We start from the raw sequence: 18,273 nt of genomic DNA on the forward strand, positions 1-18,273 counted from the left end.
GTCTCAAGCAGTTGAGTGACTCCCTCCTGTTCCTGTGTCCCAGTCACGAGCAGTTGAGTGACTCCCTCCTGTTCCTGTGTCCCAGTCTCAATTAGTTGAGTGACTCCCTCCTGTTCCTATGTCCCAGCCTCGAGCAGTTGAATGACACCCTCCTGTTCCTGTGTCCCAGTCTCGAGCAGTTGAATGACACCCTCCTGTTCCTATGTCCCAGCCTCGAGCAGTTGAATGACACCCTCCTGTTCCTGTGTCCCAGTCTCAAGCAGTTGAGTGACTCCCTCCTGTTCCTGTGTCCCAGTCACGAGCAGTTGAGTGACTCCCTCCTGTTCCTGTGTCCCAGTCTCAAGTAGTTGAGTGACTCCCTCCTGTTCCCGTGTCCCAGTCTCGAGCAGTTGAGTGACACCCTCCTGTTCCTGTGTCCCAGTCTCAAGCAGTTGAGTGACTCCCTCCTGTCCCTGTGCCCCAGTATCGAGCAGTTGAGTGACTCCCTCCTGTCCCTGTGTCCCAGTCTCGAGCAGTTGAGTGACACCCTCCTGTTCCTGTGTCCCAGTCTCGAGCAGTTGAGTGACTCCCTCCTGTTCCTGTGTCCCAGTCTCGAGCAGTTGAGTGACTCCCTCCTGTTCCTGTGTCCCAGTCTCAAGCAGTTGAGTGACTCCCTCCTGTCCCTGTGCCCCAGTCTCGAGCAGTTGAGTGACTCCCTCCTGTTCCTGTGTCCCAGTCTCGAGCAGTTGAGTGACACCCTCCTGTTCCTGTGTCCCAGTCTCAAGCAGTTGAGTGACTCCCTCCTGTCCCTGTGTCCCAGTCACGAGCAGTTGAGTGACTCCCTCCTGTTCCTGTGTCCCAGTCTCAATTAGTTGAGTGACTCCCTCCTGTTCCTATGTCCCAGCCTCGAGCAGTTGAATGACACCCTCCTGTTCCTGTGTCCCAGTCTCGAGCAGTTGAGTGACTCCCTCCTGTTCCTGTGTCCCAGTCTCAAGCAGTTGAGTGACTCCCTCCTGTTCCTATGTCCCAGCCTCGAGCAGTTGAATGACACCCTCCTGTTCCTGTGTCCCAGTCTCGAGCAGTTGAGTGACTCCCTCCTGTTCCTGTGTCCCAGTCTCGAGCAGTTGAGTGACTCCCTCCTGTTCCTATGTCCCAGCCTCGAGCAGTTGAATGACACCCTCCTGTTCCTGTGTCCCAGTCTCGAGCAGTTGAGTGACTCCCTCCTGTTCCCATGTCCCAGTCTCGAGCAGTTGAGTGACTCCCTCCTGTTCCTGTGTCCCAGCCTCGAGCAGTTCAATGACTGCTTCCTGATGCCAAGTCTGTGAAAATGGATGGCCTCCTCCTGTTCCTGTGTTATACACTCAAATGGCAATAGAGTCTCAGAGATGTACAGTACAGAAAACGATCCTTCAGTCCGGTCGTCTATGCCAAACCAAATATCCTAAATAAATCTCGTTCCCCTTGCCAGCATTTGGCCCATTTCCGTCTAAACATCTCTCATGCATGTGTCCATCCAAATACCTTTTAAATGGTGTAACTGTACCTGCCTCCACCACCTCTTTTGTCTGTTCAATCCATACTCACAGCAGTCTCTGTGTGAAAATATTGTCCCTCATGTCCCTATTTAAATCTTTCCCCTCTCACCTTAAACCTTTGTCTTCTAATTTTGGACTCGCCTATCCTGGGAAAAGACGTTGACTGTTTACCTTATCTATTCCCCTCATGATTTTATAAACCCCTTTAAGATCACCCCTCAGCCTCAACACTTGAAAATAGCCCCAGCCTATCCAAACTCTCCCTGTAGCTCTAACCCTCCAACACCTGCAACATTGTTTTAAATCTCTTCTGTACCCTTTCAAGTTTGACAACATCTTTCCGACAGCAGGGAAACTGGAATTAAAGGCAATATTACAAAAGTGATCAAACCAATGTCCTGTACAGATGCAACGCCTCGTGAAAATGTTTAGACTCAAAGCACGGACCAATAAAGGGAAGATCACCAAGTGCCTTTTTCACTACGCTGTCTACCTGTGACGGCACTTTCAAGGAACAGAGAACCTGCACCACAAGGTGACATAGTAGCTCAGTGACTAGCATTGCTGCTTCAGAGCGCAGCGATCTGGGTTTAACTCCATCCTTGAATGACAGCCTGTGTGGAGTTTGCACATTCTCCCCGTGTCTGCATGAGTTTCCTCCGGATGTTATGTTTTCCTCTGACAGTATAAAGATATATAGATAAGGGTAGATCGGCCATGCTAAATTGAGTAAAGTACCCAGGGATGTGCAGGCGAGGTGGATTAGCCATGGAAAATGCAGGCTCTGACGGATTGGGTAGGGGTTTGTCTCGTGGGATACTGTTTAGAGGGTCAGTGTGGCCTCGATGGGCCGAAAAGCCTGTTTACTCACTGTAGGGATTCGATAACTTCTATGGAATTCTCCTTGATTGGCAGCTTTCGACAGGACCCTACCTATATGTTTTGCCTTGATATGTCTTGCCAAAATGCTACACCTCACATTTAACTAAAATAAACTCTATCTGCCACTCCTCGGTTCACCTAAACAAAGTCCCATTGTGGTCTGAGAGATCATTCATCACTGTCGACGACACCACCAAATTTGGTATTATCTACAACCTTACTGACCATAATTCATATATACTCAAATGTAAATGATTTGTATAAGTGACAAAAGGCAGTGGACCCCCTATTGATCTTTGCGGCACGCCACTGGTCACAGGTCTCCACGTTTAATGAACAAATGTCACTGTCACGCCCTGTCTCCAATATTCTAAAAAAGTTTGGACCTAAATGGCGAGTTCTCCCTGGATCCGAGGAAGTCTAACCTTGCTAACCAGTCTACCATGTAGACCATTTTGGTAATCTTACTGAATTCCATAAAGACACCATCCACTGTCCTGTCTTCATCAATCATCTTCAACACTTCCTCAAAAGATTACACCGAGTCAGTGAGACGTGATCTCCAATGTACAAAGCCCTCTTCAGTCCTTGTCTTTCCAAATACATATCGATCTTTTTCCTCGAAATCCCCTCCAACAATTTAGTCACCATTGACGTCATGTTCACCAATCTAGAGTTACCTGTTTTTTCTTTACTTTCTTAAATAATTGCACTATGTTAGCAGGCCTCCAGTCTTTTGACACCTCACCTGTGAAAATCAATGTTACAAATATATCAGCAAAATGCATAAGCAATCTATTTCCTAGCTTCCCGCAAACATCTGGGATACAACTGATCAGGTCCCAGGGATTAGTTCACCTTTATGTGTTTTAAAATGTCCAACACCTCCTTGTAATATAGACACTTTTCAAGGTATCATTGCATATTTCTTCATTCTCTCGCTCTTGTAACCTCCTCCACATTAAATACTGAGGAGAAATACTTGTTTAGTATCCCTCAAATTTGTTGTGGTTCCATAAATAGGTAGCCTTACTGATCTTTAAGGGGCCCTATTGTCTCCCCAGTTAATCTTTTGCCATTGAAGGATTTGTAGAATTTGTTCAATGCCTCATTAACCCAATTTCTAAAGCAATCTCTTGTCCACATTTTTCTGGCCCGATTTCCCGATTGATGATACACTTGCTGCCCTTATACACCTCTTGGGATTCACTTGATCTCAGCTCTGTTTACCTGACATATGCCTCCTTCCTTACCTTGACCATAACATCAATATATCTAGCCATCCAGCACTCCCTGCACCCACCAGCCTTGCCCCTCTCTCTAATAGGAACACGTTGGCTCTGGACTCTCTGAAACCAAGTTTTGATGGTCTTGCATTTTCCAACCATCCCTTTACCTGTGAATAGGGTATTCCAATCAGCCTTTCACAGGGCTCACCTAACACTTTCAAAATTGGCCTTGTTCAAAGTTAGAACTTTAATGTTGACATCAGGTAATTCCGATTCCATAATTAATTTAAAACTAATATTTATGCATAACAAACTTGAAAGTTAAATAAACACTTCCTGTGCCTCTATAACGGGCTCGAGAGACTGAATAGGCTCATCCTGTCCCTCTGTATTACAGTGGAAATGCTGTCCCTCTGTAATAGACCCAAGAGGCTTAATGGCCTCCTCCAGTTCTTCTAAACACACTCGAGAGGCTGCATGGCCTCCTCCTGTCCCTGTGTAACAGATCCGAGACACAGCAACCTGTGGATTACGAGCAGCCGGTAAACTGTATCTAATGGAGACCCATTCCTTTTCAGTTACAGAAACACAAATAACACAATGTACTCCAGGTGCCCTCTCAGTGACACCTCATACAGCTGCAGCGACAAATCTCTTTGTTTTGAATGATTCTGTTGGCAAAATGTGCCAATATTCCAACTTTCCACCTTTTCAAGCAGCAACAGGTTAATATGGGCTGAATGGCATTCTCCTATCCCTCTGTAAGGGGCCCATAGGGACAGAATTGCTTTGGCCTGTTACTGAGCAGCAGTCGCAATGCTCTGTTTCAAGGTTATGAAAGGATTTGAAAACAGGGTATTAAAACCAGGAGTAGCCTCACACTGGTCAATAAGTACCGTACTTTGTTTCAGGTATCTAGAAACTTGCCCACCAGACGTTTGTTTTTACGCAGCAGATCTGTCATTTTATAACTGCCTATTTTCATAGACAGAGTGGAACATATATAGACCGCTGCAGTGTTCTGTTAATACTCTCATATACAAGGGGAAAAAAGATTAAAAATATTGAAAGATTTATGGTCCATCCCTCAGCAACCTTATCCATTCCATCCAAAACCAGTAAATGAAAAGTGATGTCTTGAATTGGTTAACTGGGCCTGTTTGTTCAGTGACTGTGATTAATGCCAATCTCCATGGATTCTAATTATCTCAGTGGAAGCTTTCCATCTTTTAATGATAAATGGGCTCCGTTCAATGTGTCAACCCATAACATGAGCGGGAGCATCACTGACAGCACTGACAGGGATTAGCAGATCCAGAGAGAGGGTGAGGAGAGATCAGAATCAGAGAACATTAGACTGGAATGTGCCAACAATGGATCAGAATCAGAGAACATTAGACTGAAATATTCCAACAATGGATCAGAATCAGAGAACATTAGACTGAAATATTCCAACAATGGATCAGAATCTGAGAATATTAGACAGGAATATTCCAACAATATACAGGAGCTTATCCGATTATGTTTGGTATCTTTCTGAATTTGATTGGATGTCATTATCATTGCGGATCTATTTCGCTCTTCTCATTATTCAATACTTTTATTATCCCTTCCTGGCTATCGTTGGTGTTCCTGGTGAGTGTCACTATCCAGATTTTGTTTTCTATAAACCAGTTATGACTGTATTATTGTTATTTCATATTATCTACACTTCCTGACACTATTATTGTTCCTGTTGAATCTCTCCATCCAGATATTCACTCTACAGACCACTACGAACTACATTAATGAAGGTGTTCAATTACTGTCTCGCTCTCTGTTCTGGTTGTGTTACTCATGGTTCTGTATGTTGATCTATTCAGTTTCAGGGGAGAACCAAATGCATTGTCTCATTTCCTTTACTGTTAAGAGCATGGAGGTCACTGTCTACTGCTCTGGTTACAAACTCCACTTCCTTCCACTGTTTCCAACCCATTCCTGGCCAATATCTGCAGCTGAAGCAGTCAGGTCACAACTGTGGGAGATCCCTTTGACTATGAGCTGATTCTTGACACCATTCCCTGACATTTCTAACTTGAAATACTCACTACTCCAGAATATATCTCACTGGTTTATTCCATCTGCTGTTTGAAACTTGAGCTATGAAATACAGTCTTAATGAAGCCAATAATCTGCTGCTGACGCTCCCGGCTTCAAACCTGCCGAAACAAATCTGATTTGAACTCACACCACACTCCCATCCATCTGTCATTCATGTGCACGCCGATGTATATTGCTGTTGTGTCTGGCAATGCCTTTATTTTAACATTCTCAAACACTTTAGCTCATCTGTCCATGAAACTTCTCTCGCTCTCTCTACTGATTAACAAAAAGCTTGTTGTTCGTATTTAAAATAATTTCCTCCATGTGTGTTCCTTCTCAAACAATGAGTTTTGCATTCAACCCCACACACACACACGCACTCTCCCTCAGTCTCTGATGAACACACACACGCGCGCGCAGAGAGAGCAAACCTTCCCAGTGTAAGCAGTAAATCTGTTGCAAGTATAGTTAGCGTATGATAGTAAAGTTTGCCATACTCTCATGCTGTGCAGATAGTGCAGTTTACTGAGCAACACACTAGCATGGTCTGCACAGCTCTCCATGCTGGCCTGTCATCTTGTCCCAGTTTATGTTCTTTGTGGTGTTCTGTGAAGCAGATTGAGAACTTGATGTAACAAACCATTTCAGCTGATCTGACAATGCCTTTATTCAATGTTCTCATTCTTGTAATTTTACTCTCGAAGATCTCACTTCGCCAGTTAGTCCCACTGCCCTGACGTTTTCCACATATTTCCACAACATCTTTTCAGTTAATTAACTGTCTGTTTCTGTCTTTAATGTGAATCTCTTGTCCCTTTCTTTCTTTCCCTGGTCTTGGGTTTTGGCCTCCCTAATATATCGAGTGCTGGCATTGTGTAGCTCAGAAATAATGAAATGGGGTGTGTCAGGCTGTTGTTCACTTCCTGGTATGTCCCATGTGATGGTCCATGGACAAGTGTGTTTCAGAAGTTATGAGAAACATCCTTGTAACTTGGTCTGTACCTGTGGCTGTCGCTCTCAGGTGACCATGCGATTAGTAACAAAAGGAAGCCCACTGAGTAAAGGACCACGCATATAAATTGCCTGACATTGCTGTCACTTTTTAAATAAGAGGTTATTTTCTCCCTTTTTTTAGTAAGAGACCTTAAAGGCAAAACTGCCTACTGAAAACGGCTCAAGTAAATAACTTATGGGGCTTTTAGGGTTTTTTAAATAAATAGCAGATAGAATGGCCAGCTGGCACAGACCAGGATTTCTAGGTTTTTTTATATTGTAGCTACAACAATCACCAAGTGCTTGGGGTGCGAGAAGGGTTGTAAGTTTCAGTAAATTATCCACAGCTGCTATTCTCTCTGGAACCTCACTTGATGGTGTTTCCTCGTGGATTGGAGAACTGTATGCAAGAATGCATGTCTGAAAGTTCCTTTTTGCCAAGGGGTGTGTTTATGGGATATTGATATATTGGAACAGTTCATTAGTAGAAGGTACTGTATCCATTATTCGGTTAAGATTGCCAATAGAAAAATTATTCTAAATTCATCTTCATTTCTAATTAGATTTTCATTAGAGTGTTTAAATATATTGTGTTTTGCTTAATGGTGAGTGGTTTGAATAGTTTGACATCTGGAACATCCAACTCACATCTACCTTTAAAATAAGGAAAGGTTGGCATCCAACCTACCTTCTTAAAGTAGTTTGAGGCAGTCTGGTTGGTCTATAGCAAACTGGGGACTCTTGTCCGGTTCTAAATCGATAATACCAAATTGGGTTTAGAATTACAATCCCTACTGTGTGCAAGCAGGCCATTCGACCCAACAAGTCCACACCGACCCTCCGAGGAGTAACCTACCCAGACCCATTCCTCTCCCCTATTATTACACATTTATCCCGACCAAGGCAACTAACCTACACATCCCTGAAAACTATGAACAATTTATCATGGCCAATACACCTGATATGCACATTTTTGGATGTGGGAGGAAACCAAATCATCCAGAATAAGCTCAAGCAGACACTGGAGAGTATGCACCAGGAGGCTATTGGGTTCAAAGGTCGTGTATGGTAGTTGATAGTGTCTTTTTTCTGGATGTTGAATTTGGTTGGTTTAAACAGTATTTTGTGTAAAAAGATTCAGTCCTTAAGAGTTCTCTGGGTGTGGAAAAGTGAAGTTGGCGGTTTTACAAAAGGTAATGATGGTAAAGTTTTCGGAATTGACAAACAACCTGGAGTTAGGGTTGCGATTGTCTGTGAGAAAATGAGAGATAATTACAGCTATAGATCGGCAATTACGTTTAGTAGAACCGCCATCAGACTCTTTGGAAATGGCTGGAATTCAATTTCAAATGATGGTCTTTGAACCTGAGAAGGAATTGAAAGAGTTTGAATTATGATGAAAAGTAGAAATAAAAGAAAGGGAAACGAAGAAGAAAGAGAGAAAAGGGTAGAAGAAAAGCAGAGAGTTTCAACTTAAAAAGTTAGCAATTAGAGACGAAAGTTGATATAGAAGGCGGAGATGAAGGTAGAATGTCGGTGGGATGAGGAGGATAGTGCGGTTGAGCAACCCTATTGTAACCAATGGCCTAACGAGGTTCCGTTTAAATGCATCCAGGCATTCTCTAAATTTGATGAGAAGATGGGGAAGCCTTTTGAATTTCATTTGAGAAAGTGGCTAAACAAATGCAGACACCAGTGACCATGTGAGTTTATTTGATCCAAAGCTGATAGGTATTTGCATCCCTATCGGAGGAGGTATCTGGGGAGTATGAGGTGTGTAGAAAGCCATCTGAAGTGTATATGAGCTTGGGCCAGACACTGACAGACAGCGTTACAGGAATCTAAAAGAGGGTCCCTGGTTAAACGCACATTGAGTTTGAAAGGATCAAACAAAGTAATTTTGAAAGGTGGTAAGGGTATTAAAAACAGAGCAAACCTATGACACTCTTAGAAAGATTCTTATTTTGGAGAAGTTCAACAATTCACTTCCTGCAGCCGTGAAAACTCGTGTGGAAGAGCAGAGTTAAAACGGCAAGATTAGAAGCTGAAATGGCTGATGATGATGATTGAGTTCAGAAATCAAAGTTTGGTTTCTGTGAGAGATGGAGAAGAATGTGCGAGGTCTTGTTAAGGTTTACAGGCATAGGCCAGGAGTAGCAGGTAAAGAGGTTAGAGCATTAAGAGGTACAGAAGCATGTAATTCTTTTATGCTGAGACATGAGGAGCTATGTCATTCAGAGGGAGTAGTGGAGAGATTAGAAGCGCTACATTATGTAACGTGTGATTGGAGTGTCCAGTGGAAACATCAACAGATTTATTCCACAATGGGGAAGGAGGCCTTGGTGTTGGCGTTGCAACATTTCAGATTTACATTGCCAATAACATACCTGAGACAAATCTTTATCACTGATCATAACCCCTTAAAGTTTTTGGTTAAGTTTAGGGAGAAAAATACCAGTCTGTTTCGATTGAGCTTATTATTGCTACCATTCAGTTTGAAACTATACAGGCGACAGGGTGATAAAACCTAAGTGTGGAGACTTGGATGAAGAAAGACAAAGGCATTCTGTGGCAGGAGTAAAATGACTGAAATCGAAATAGATGTGAATATTTGTATGCTCAGAGTCAATGTAATATAAATGCATTTCAGTCTACTAATAGAGGAAGAGTAGGATGTCTAAAATGAATCCACCATTGTGTATTGATGGATTATTTTATTAAAGATGGAGTTGTGAGGACACTATCACTGTTAAAAAGGTTATTTTCTCTTGGGGTTTTCTTTTGAAGAGAGGTGTTAAAGGCAGAGGTGCAGAACTGCTGTCTGAAAACAGTTTAAATAAATAACTGAGATTTTAGGTTTCATTAAAACGGTGGTAACAATGGAAGGGCAGTGGCCAGCTCTCCCAGACCAGATTTCCTCATTTTACTTTTAGCTGCAGCATTCAGACGCTGTTGGGGATCCCAGAAGTGTTGGATGTTTCAATAGGTGATCCCCAGCTGCCTTTCTCTCTGAGATCTCTGTTCATCTTGTTTCCCTCTGGATTGGAAAACTGCTGTAAGGATCTTAATTTGAATATATCTTTGTGCCAAGCGGTGTAAACCAAACAGGTACGGTATCTATTGTTTGTGTAAGTGTTCCAACATATAAGCTATCCCAAAACGTTCTTTTCTTTGATTGTATTTTAACTAAAGCATTTGAATAGATTATATTTTGCTCAAAGTTGAGTGGTTTGACTAGTCACAACATAACTGAAACACACACTTCACATCTATATTTAAAATAAGTAAAGGTTTGGGTCTAAACGGCCTTCTGGAAATATTTTGAGGGAATCTGGTCTGGTCGAAAACACTTGTAGCGAGTGGCTTCTGACTGGCTTCTGCAATTGAAAATTTAGTGGAGGGGCAGGGGATGTTTTGCTGGAGGTTGTGCTGTCAGTTGCCTCAGACATTCAGGGAGATCTGAGGATTTGGTGACCCAACTCTGGATGGAGCACGGGGACTGCAGCTACAGCATCTGGGTCTGTAACATGAACAACAAATGGAGCAGAGGCTGCAGAGAGGGGAAGCTCTGAAATCACACAGTGAGTGTGTGTGGGGAAAGGGATCTGCTGTATCCACCCCGGGTTTTCCAGGAACAATTTCCCAAACTCCACTTAACCCAGGATCAAAGTATGAGGGGACCCTGACTGAACAAGGAGCTGGTCACAGAGCGGTGTCACCTCCTTCAACACGCCCTGCAGCCTCACACCAGGGGGAGGATGGTGCTGCCAGGGGCTGTGAGGGTCACTGTTTCATTCAGCTTCAATGATCCAGAACTTTCCAGGCAGGACTAGGTGACATATCCATCATCTCCCAGTATCTCAACATTAATGTTACCATTCGGTGATGGAGGATATTTATGGTGTATGAGGTAAATAGATTGTTTCTCCCTCAGCAGGGAGCTGCCGGTTGTATCTATACTGGATAGTGGGATTCCCGATGGTGTCTATGGCATCTGCAAAGTATCCATGTCAATGCGGAGATGTAGAGGAACTGAAGGAGCTCTCTCTCACTCCATTAATGTCACAGCGTGCCCATCACAGTACATCATGTCGGTGAATACCCACTGTCCTGGCAGCAGTCACGGCCTCTTCATTCAGAAGCAGTCAGCCAGTCCCATCGTCATCGGGTCTCCACGTAGAAAGGAATGAATATATTTTGGATAAAGGCCGTCCCCTCGATGCACGTTTCAAAACACCATCCCCACCACCAATCAACCACATCAAAGTATTTCATGTGTACGGAGAGCAATGGGGTCACTTGGGGTGTCTGGGAAGAGACGATCAGGGATGGAGCAAAACCTCCCATGTCTGACCGGGTCTGAGTGAACCCCCCAGTACACAGTATCTTTAATCCCTGTAATCCCTCTCCATTTCAGTAACATACTGCCTTCCATTATTCCTGTAAATGAAATGACAGGTTATATCATGTTAAATTCCACCTGCCAAAATATTATCTATTGCCTTTATCTCTCTGAATCTATTTGCAGACTCTCCACCCTCTCTTGATAATTTATTCTCTTGCTTATCACAGCGACATCACCAAACTCAGCATCTGTGTATCTGTTCCATCCTCCTGATCATTCATATAGACTGTAAATAGTTGAGAACGCAGCGCTCGTCAATGTGTGACGCTACTGGTTACGTTCTGTCTAACTGATTGAGACGGATTTATCCTGAGTGCCTGCTCCTGTATGATACCCAGTCCTCCCCCATTCCAGTGAAACACTGTCGAAGGGTTGAAAAAGAACAAGGAGCATCTGTGAGGAATCCAACCCCTCGATGACACTGATGTCAACACGGCCTCTGTTCTACTTTCCTGCCATCTCTCCATCCTAAAACTCTAGTCTCTTATTGTAGATTGCGCCACATGAAAAAAAAATCCACTCCATATCTACACATTCAATTACTTATAGAATGTTACAGACCTCAATGAGATCTCCTTTCATTCCTTTAAACTCGAGAGTATATGCTTAAACTGCTCAATTACTCTTCATAAAACAAACACTTCGAATATGGAATCAATCTAATGAAGCTCTTCTGAATTGCCTCCAATGGAAGCACCTCATTCTGCCGGACCCCCAAACTATACTTCAGTTACAGCCTCACTAATGCCTTGCGTAGCTACACCAACACTCCCTACCTTTCTACTCTATCCTTTTATAAATAAACACTGAAATTATGCTTGCATTTCTCATTACTTGTAGTAACTGCAGGCAGGTTTTCTGTGATATGTAAGCAGACACCCAGATCCCTCTGCACTTAAGCAATTTGAACTTTCTCTCCATTTAGATAATAATTTGTCTTTCTATTATCCTGGCAAACATGAATAGCTCCATATTTATTCCCATTAATTTTCCTTGCTAACTTTTGGCCCATTCACGCAACCTATCCATATAGTTTTAAAATCTCTTGCATCGTCATTCCAAAGTAATTTCCCACCGATGTGAGAGTCATCTGAAAATGTGGCATTGTATTTTCTATCCCATCAACCGAGTACAGTAATACCATCGATCGCAAATGGTTGAGGCATGAGTACTGAAATCAATGGCACCCCACAAATTGCATTTGCCAAAATAAAATGACACATTTATTCCATCTGACTGCATTTTGTTGGTTAACCAATCCTCCATCCAAGCGAATAAATTACTCCTAAACCCATGTTGTGTGCTCTTACCACTTAGTCTTTGGAGAAGCGACACATCCAATGCCTTCAGGAAGACCAGAGATGTTCCATCTCCCACGATCCACCTTTTTTGTGACATCTTCAAATAACTCAAGCAAACACTTCAAACTTGATTGTCCTTTGTAAAACCATGTTGACTCTGACGGATTGTGGTTTAATTTTGCAAATGTCCTGAACAATGGACTCTAACAATTAGCCTTAAATTGCAATGGTTTATTGTTACACTTTAGTCCCTAATGTATACCATTATTATAAGTTCATCCCTTTCAAAAACCTGCACGTTTTCTTTGAATTCCTATTTAATGGGCACAAAGCTTTAAGAGATCTGCTCCAGTTGCTGTGTAAGGGCCATGTGTGGCTGAATGGACTCACCATCCTGCTGGTGTACAAACTCGATGGGCTGACGTCTTTCTGGTGTTCCCATGTTGTCGTCTCCAAGGCGAGAATGACCTCCTCCTGTTGATCCTTTAGAGGATTGGGAGATTATGGAATCTTACTGTTGCTCTCTAACATTTTGATGGGCTGACGGGTCTTCTCATACTTCTCCATGGAAATATTGAACGGTCTCCTCATGTATCCGGGAGATGGTTCCGAGGGGTTGATTGGTCTTCTCTTGTTCCCATAGAACAGACACGTGTCGAAATTACTTCTTCCTTTCTCATTAAAGAAGTCTCAGATAGTTTTTATCCTTATCCAATTCCCTTGCAATAGGCTCGGTGGGTCTGAATGGCCTCCTGTTATCCCAGTGTAAGAATCTCCAGTCATTGTGTGACCTCTTCCAGTTCCTATGTTACAGACTTGAGGAGGCTGAATGGACTGATCCTGTTGCTGTTTAACAGGATACTGGTGCAGCATGGCCTACTGCTACAGGGTTGAATGGCTAATTGGCCTCCTTCTGTAAATGTATATCAGGCTCCAGGGGCTGAATAGCCTCATCCTGTTTTGGTGTAACAGGGTCGAAGGCTTGATTATCCTTCTGTTGTTCCTGCATAACACACTGGAGAACGGAATGGTTCCTCCACTATCTGTGTAATTCGCTTCACTCGTTGACAACATCTGTCACCTATGTTGAAATAAGGTCACCTTATTTTTTGCAAACTCCAATGGCTACTGGATCAACCTGATCATCCTTTCGTTATAAGCTAGCACCTTCATTGCAGGAATCAGTTGAGGGAACCATCTCTGAGCTGCTTCCAATGTAACAACATCATTTCTTCACTGAAGAGATTAAATCTGTGCACACTACTCCAGATGTGATCTCACTAAGACCCTGTACAGCAGCAGCAACATTTTACCAGCCTGTTGTAAGGTTCCCACCCAGGTTAGAGCTGTCTCAGCTCTCTGGGGGAATACAGAGCATTTATGAACGATCATTGTCCTTCTCTACTCCATCAGCATCACGGGAGATCTGGAGAAATTAAAGTTAGAGAAGATCATAAATGATGTGGCGAGATGATCTCTACTATTAATCTCTCCAGAGCCCACATCGCTCAGATTCCACAGAATCTAGTAAGATGGAGCAAACATTGATGGGAGTTATATCTCAAAGTGAAAGCTGCAATACAAATGCTGAACATGTTATAAAACAGGAAATGAGATATACACATTTGTGGGTACTGCAGTAATAATATACTGCTTACATTATATCTAAACTGTGTTAACCCAACTGAATGCTAATGCTGGGAAAATGGATTTCATGACCACGTGTGAGATGGTTTACATTAACATTATGTTGAGCACTGAGCTCGAGATCAGGTTATTTAGGAATTGGTGTTGAGTGATCAGAAGAGCTAATTGAAAATTTTGCTGGCAAGGACATTTTGGGAACAGTGACCACAATGTATTGGTTTTCTTTTATGCTGTTTGAGTACACGATAGTTTTTGTTGTATTTGAAGTAACCATTTGAAATCTGAGTCATGCAGACCATGAAGGTGTGAGGAGAAAGTGGGGATGACAGATGCTGAAGATCAGAGTCGAAGAGTGTGGTGCTGGAAAAGCACAGTCAGGCAGCATACTAAGAGCAGATAAATCGATGTTTCAGGCATAAGCCTTTCATCAGGAATGAAGCTTATGGGCCTAGGGGGCTGAGAGATAAATGACAAGAGGGTGCGGCAGGAGGGAGGTAGCTGGGATTACGATAGGTAGATGAAGGTGGGGTTGAAAGTGAAAGGTGATGAAGGGAGACAGAACGCCTCATCTACTGCATCCATTAAAGACAATGTGGTCTTCTCTTCATTGGCGAGGCAGGAGGTCAACTTGTAGATGATTTCAGGGAACATCTCTAGGACAACTACATTGAACAACTCCATCGCCTAGTGGCTGAGCACTTTAAATCCCCTTCCCACTCTGCCAAGGACATGAGAGTCCTGGGCCTGCTCCATCGCCTAACCGGAGCCACCAGAACCCTGGAGGAAGAAAACCTCATCTTCTGCCTTGGGACCCTCCAACCACAGGGGATCATAGTTGATTTCCCCATTTCCCCTAATCCCACCTTATCCTACTCCAACCTTCCAAGTCAGCACCGCCCTTTTGAATGTTCCTATGTGTCCACCTTCCTTCCTATCAATCTGGTGCACCCTCCTCTCGGACTATCACTTTCAACCCCACCTTCATCGACCTATTCGATGAAAGGAAGCAGCTTAGAAAAATGCCAAGTGTTGCAGTAAGCCAGTGGATTCAGAGAAATGTAGGGCCTAGCAAAGGATGACCAAAATCAGAAAGAGAAAAAGCATGCAAACGGAAGAAAAACATAAAGACTGCTAAAAAGCATCTATCAATGTATGAAAAAAATAAAAACAAAGTCAAATGTGGAACAGTTGGTGTGCAGACAGGATAATTTATTTCAGATTACAGAGAAATCGCAGGGAAAAGAAACAGTTCCTTTGTGTCTATATCCATGGAAGAATGTCCAGAAATTCTCCCAGAAATACCAAGTGACCATGGGACTTGTGTAAGTAAAGTCTAAGATCATTCTTATCAGTGATGAGGTCATCTTTGAAAATAAAGCTGAATTGAGTATTTATAAATCTGACAGACTAGATGTACTTCAAACAAGATTTTCAGAGGAAGCAGCAACAGACATGTTGATTGCATCGCGGATTTTCACTTTATTTTCCGACACATTCCCGAAATGCATTTATCCAATCTGGATAAGGTAAAGGTTATAAATATTATCCAACAGTTTAAGGAGAGATGAATTTGGAGAATGGTAAACTACAGACCAGTTCACCTGTCATCCGCAGTCAGGTATCTCTTGGACTCGATTACAAAGCACATGCTACTAGATATTTAGAAGGTAAAAACATAACTGGGGAGTGTGAGAATGCACCGATGAATGGAAAACCAGAAGTGACAAACATTTTTTTGGAATGGTTTGAAGATGATTCTTGTGGACATAGGCAATGAACAACAAATGGATAATGTATAGTTGGATATTCATGAGCTTTTTAAAAGAACTCACACACTGAGCTCATAAGAAAAGTTAAACTGAGAGGTATTAGGAAGAACATATGCAAATGGGAAAGAAAAATTAGGTTTACATTCATGTGAATGTAATTGGAAGATAGAGGATGTCGTACACCAGTTGCATCGAGTGTTAATGAGACTACACTTCGAATATTGTGTATCGCTCGGATTCCCAATCTAAGAAAGAATATACTGACTACAGAGGAACTGCAAAAGCTATTCTCCACATTAACCCCTAAGTTGGCAAGGTTGTCTGACGGGGTAACTCAGCCTGTAATCTGAAGTTTCGAAACATGAGAGGTGATCGTAGTGAATCTTAGAAACATCGAAAGGACTGAATAACAGAGGGACATGAGGAAGTACAAGTAGGTGAGATCTGGGAGAATCCCACGATATTCTACACGGACAAGTCAAACAGAATAATCAGCAAAGAGTCAGTGTTCATTAGAAACCAAAGGGGCAATCTGTGTGTCAAGCGGGAGAGTATTGATGGATTGTAACATGAGACCTTCACATCTATTTTACTTGGGAGAAGGAGGATGCAGGTACAGAATTCAAGAAGATGGACTGGACAACTCTTGAACAGATTGATGTAAAATACGAGTAGGGATTTGAGGCTTTGTTCTGTACAAATTAGGACCAATCTCCATGTCTGAAAGAGTTGTATCACAGGCGGCTGTTGGGGTCAAGGGAGGAATGACCCTGATTGAATATTTTAATTAGAATCTGATCATAGGGGAGGTGCCAGAGAACTGGAGGACTGCGAATACGATTCCACTTCACAGTAAAGGTGGGAGAGATAGACAAGGGAACTATAGACGAGTGAGTATTAGATCACTGTTAAGGAAACTACAGGATAAAATACGGAAGGAGAAAATCGAATTCCAATCAGAGTCACAAGGTTTGATCAGAGATAATCATCGTGACTTTATCAGAAGAAAGTCGCATCTAATGGATTTGATTGAATTAGTTTGAGGAGGTCGATTGTTTAGTTTTGTAAGAAGGTCTCTGACAAATTTCCAGCCGGGATACTGAGAAATAATGTAAAATCTCACAATATGAAGGATACCTTGACAGGTTACAAGGAGAAATGTCTTAATGGCAGCAGGCAGAGGGTGGTGGGAGAAGGCTGTTTGTGTGACTGGAGACCAGTGTCCACTGGTGTACCACAGGGATCAGTGCTGTGTCCCTTATTGTTTGTGTTATTCATAAAAAAAGATGTGAATGTGGAGAGGTCTAGGTGGAGAGTGGGGGAGGTGTGATAAGTAACTGTATGTTTGACATTAAGATTGACCGGATGGTTCGCAGTGAGGAGGAAGGCCTTAAGTTACAGGAAGATGCAGATGATTGGTCAGATGGGCAAATGAATGGCAGATGGAATGTAACCCTGATAAATATGAGCTGATGCACTTTGGGAGAAGGAACCAGACAGGGGAGGACTCAATGAATGGCAGCACACTGGGAACCTCAGGGTGTGCTTCTCCACACATCCCTGAATGTGACTGGACAGGTTAATGGACTAGTTAAGAATTGGACCTTGGGTGTAGCATTTCCTAATCAGGAGTAGATTATAAGAGCAATACAGGGCTTTGGAGTACTGTATGTAGCTCTGGGAGCCACATTCCAGGAAAGATGTGATTGTACTGGAGAGGGTGCAGAGGTGATTCACCAGGATGTTCCCTGGGATGGAGCATATCAGCTATGGAGATAGGCTGGATAAGCTCGGGTTGTTTTCTTTGGAGCAGAGAAAGCTGAGGGGTCAGGGATTCAGAAGGATAAGATTATGAGGGACATGGACAGGGTGGAAAGACAGCAGCTGTTCCTTTTAGTCAGAGGGTCAAGAACAAATGAGCACACTTTTAAAGTGAAAAGTTTGAGGTTCAGAGAGGATTTAAATATTTTTTTCACCTTGAGGATGTGGGGTTCTGGGATTACTTCCTGAAAAGGGGGATTATCACGGGTAACCTCACAATCATTAAAAAGTATTTGGACGAGCACGTGGAAGTGTCATAACATTCCAGGCTATGGGCCTGGTGTAGGAAAGTGGGACTAATATAGATTGTGCTGTATTTCTGTTGGCACAGAGTCTGTGCTCCTGTGAGTGTATGGTGTGTAAGGTCAATTATTGAGCAGTCTAAGGCAGGAATTGATGGCTTTCTGAAGAGTATATTCACAAGGGTTAAAAGAGTGAACTGTAATAGCTGGTTAAATTATGTCAATGTGAGAAATATGAGAAAACAAGTACAGTTTCCTTACAGTTTGAAACCAGAGAATAGAGAATGGGAAACAGGGAAATGGCAGAACTATGAAGCCACTACTTCAGTTCTGTCTTCACAGAACTTTCAAACAATACAAGGAAAACCGAGTCTGGTGGAGGAAAATG

This window comes from Chiloscyllium punctatum, chromosome 12, assembly GCF_047496795.1.
Source record: "Chiloscyllium punctatum isolate Juve2018m chromosome 12, sChiPun1.3, whole genome shotgun sequence".
NCBI classification, from domain to species: domain Eukaryota; kingdom Metazoa; phylum Chordata; class Chondrichthyes; order Orectolobiformes; family Hemiscylliidae; genus Chiloscyllium; species Chiloscyllium punctatum.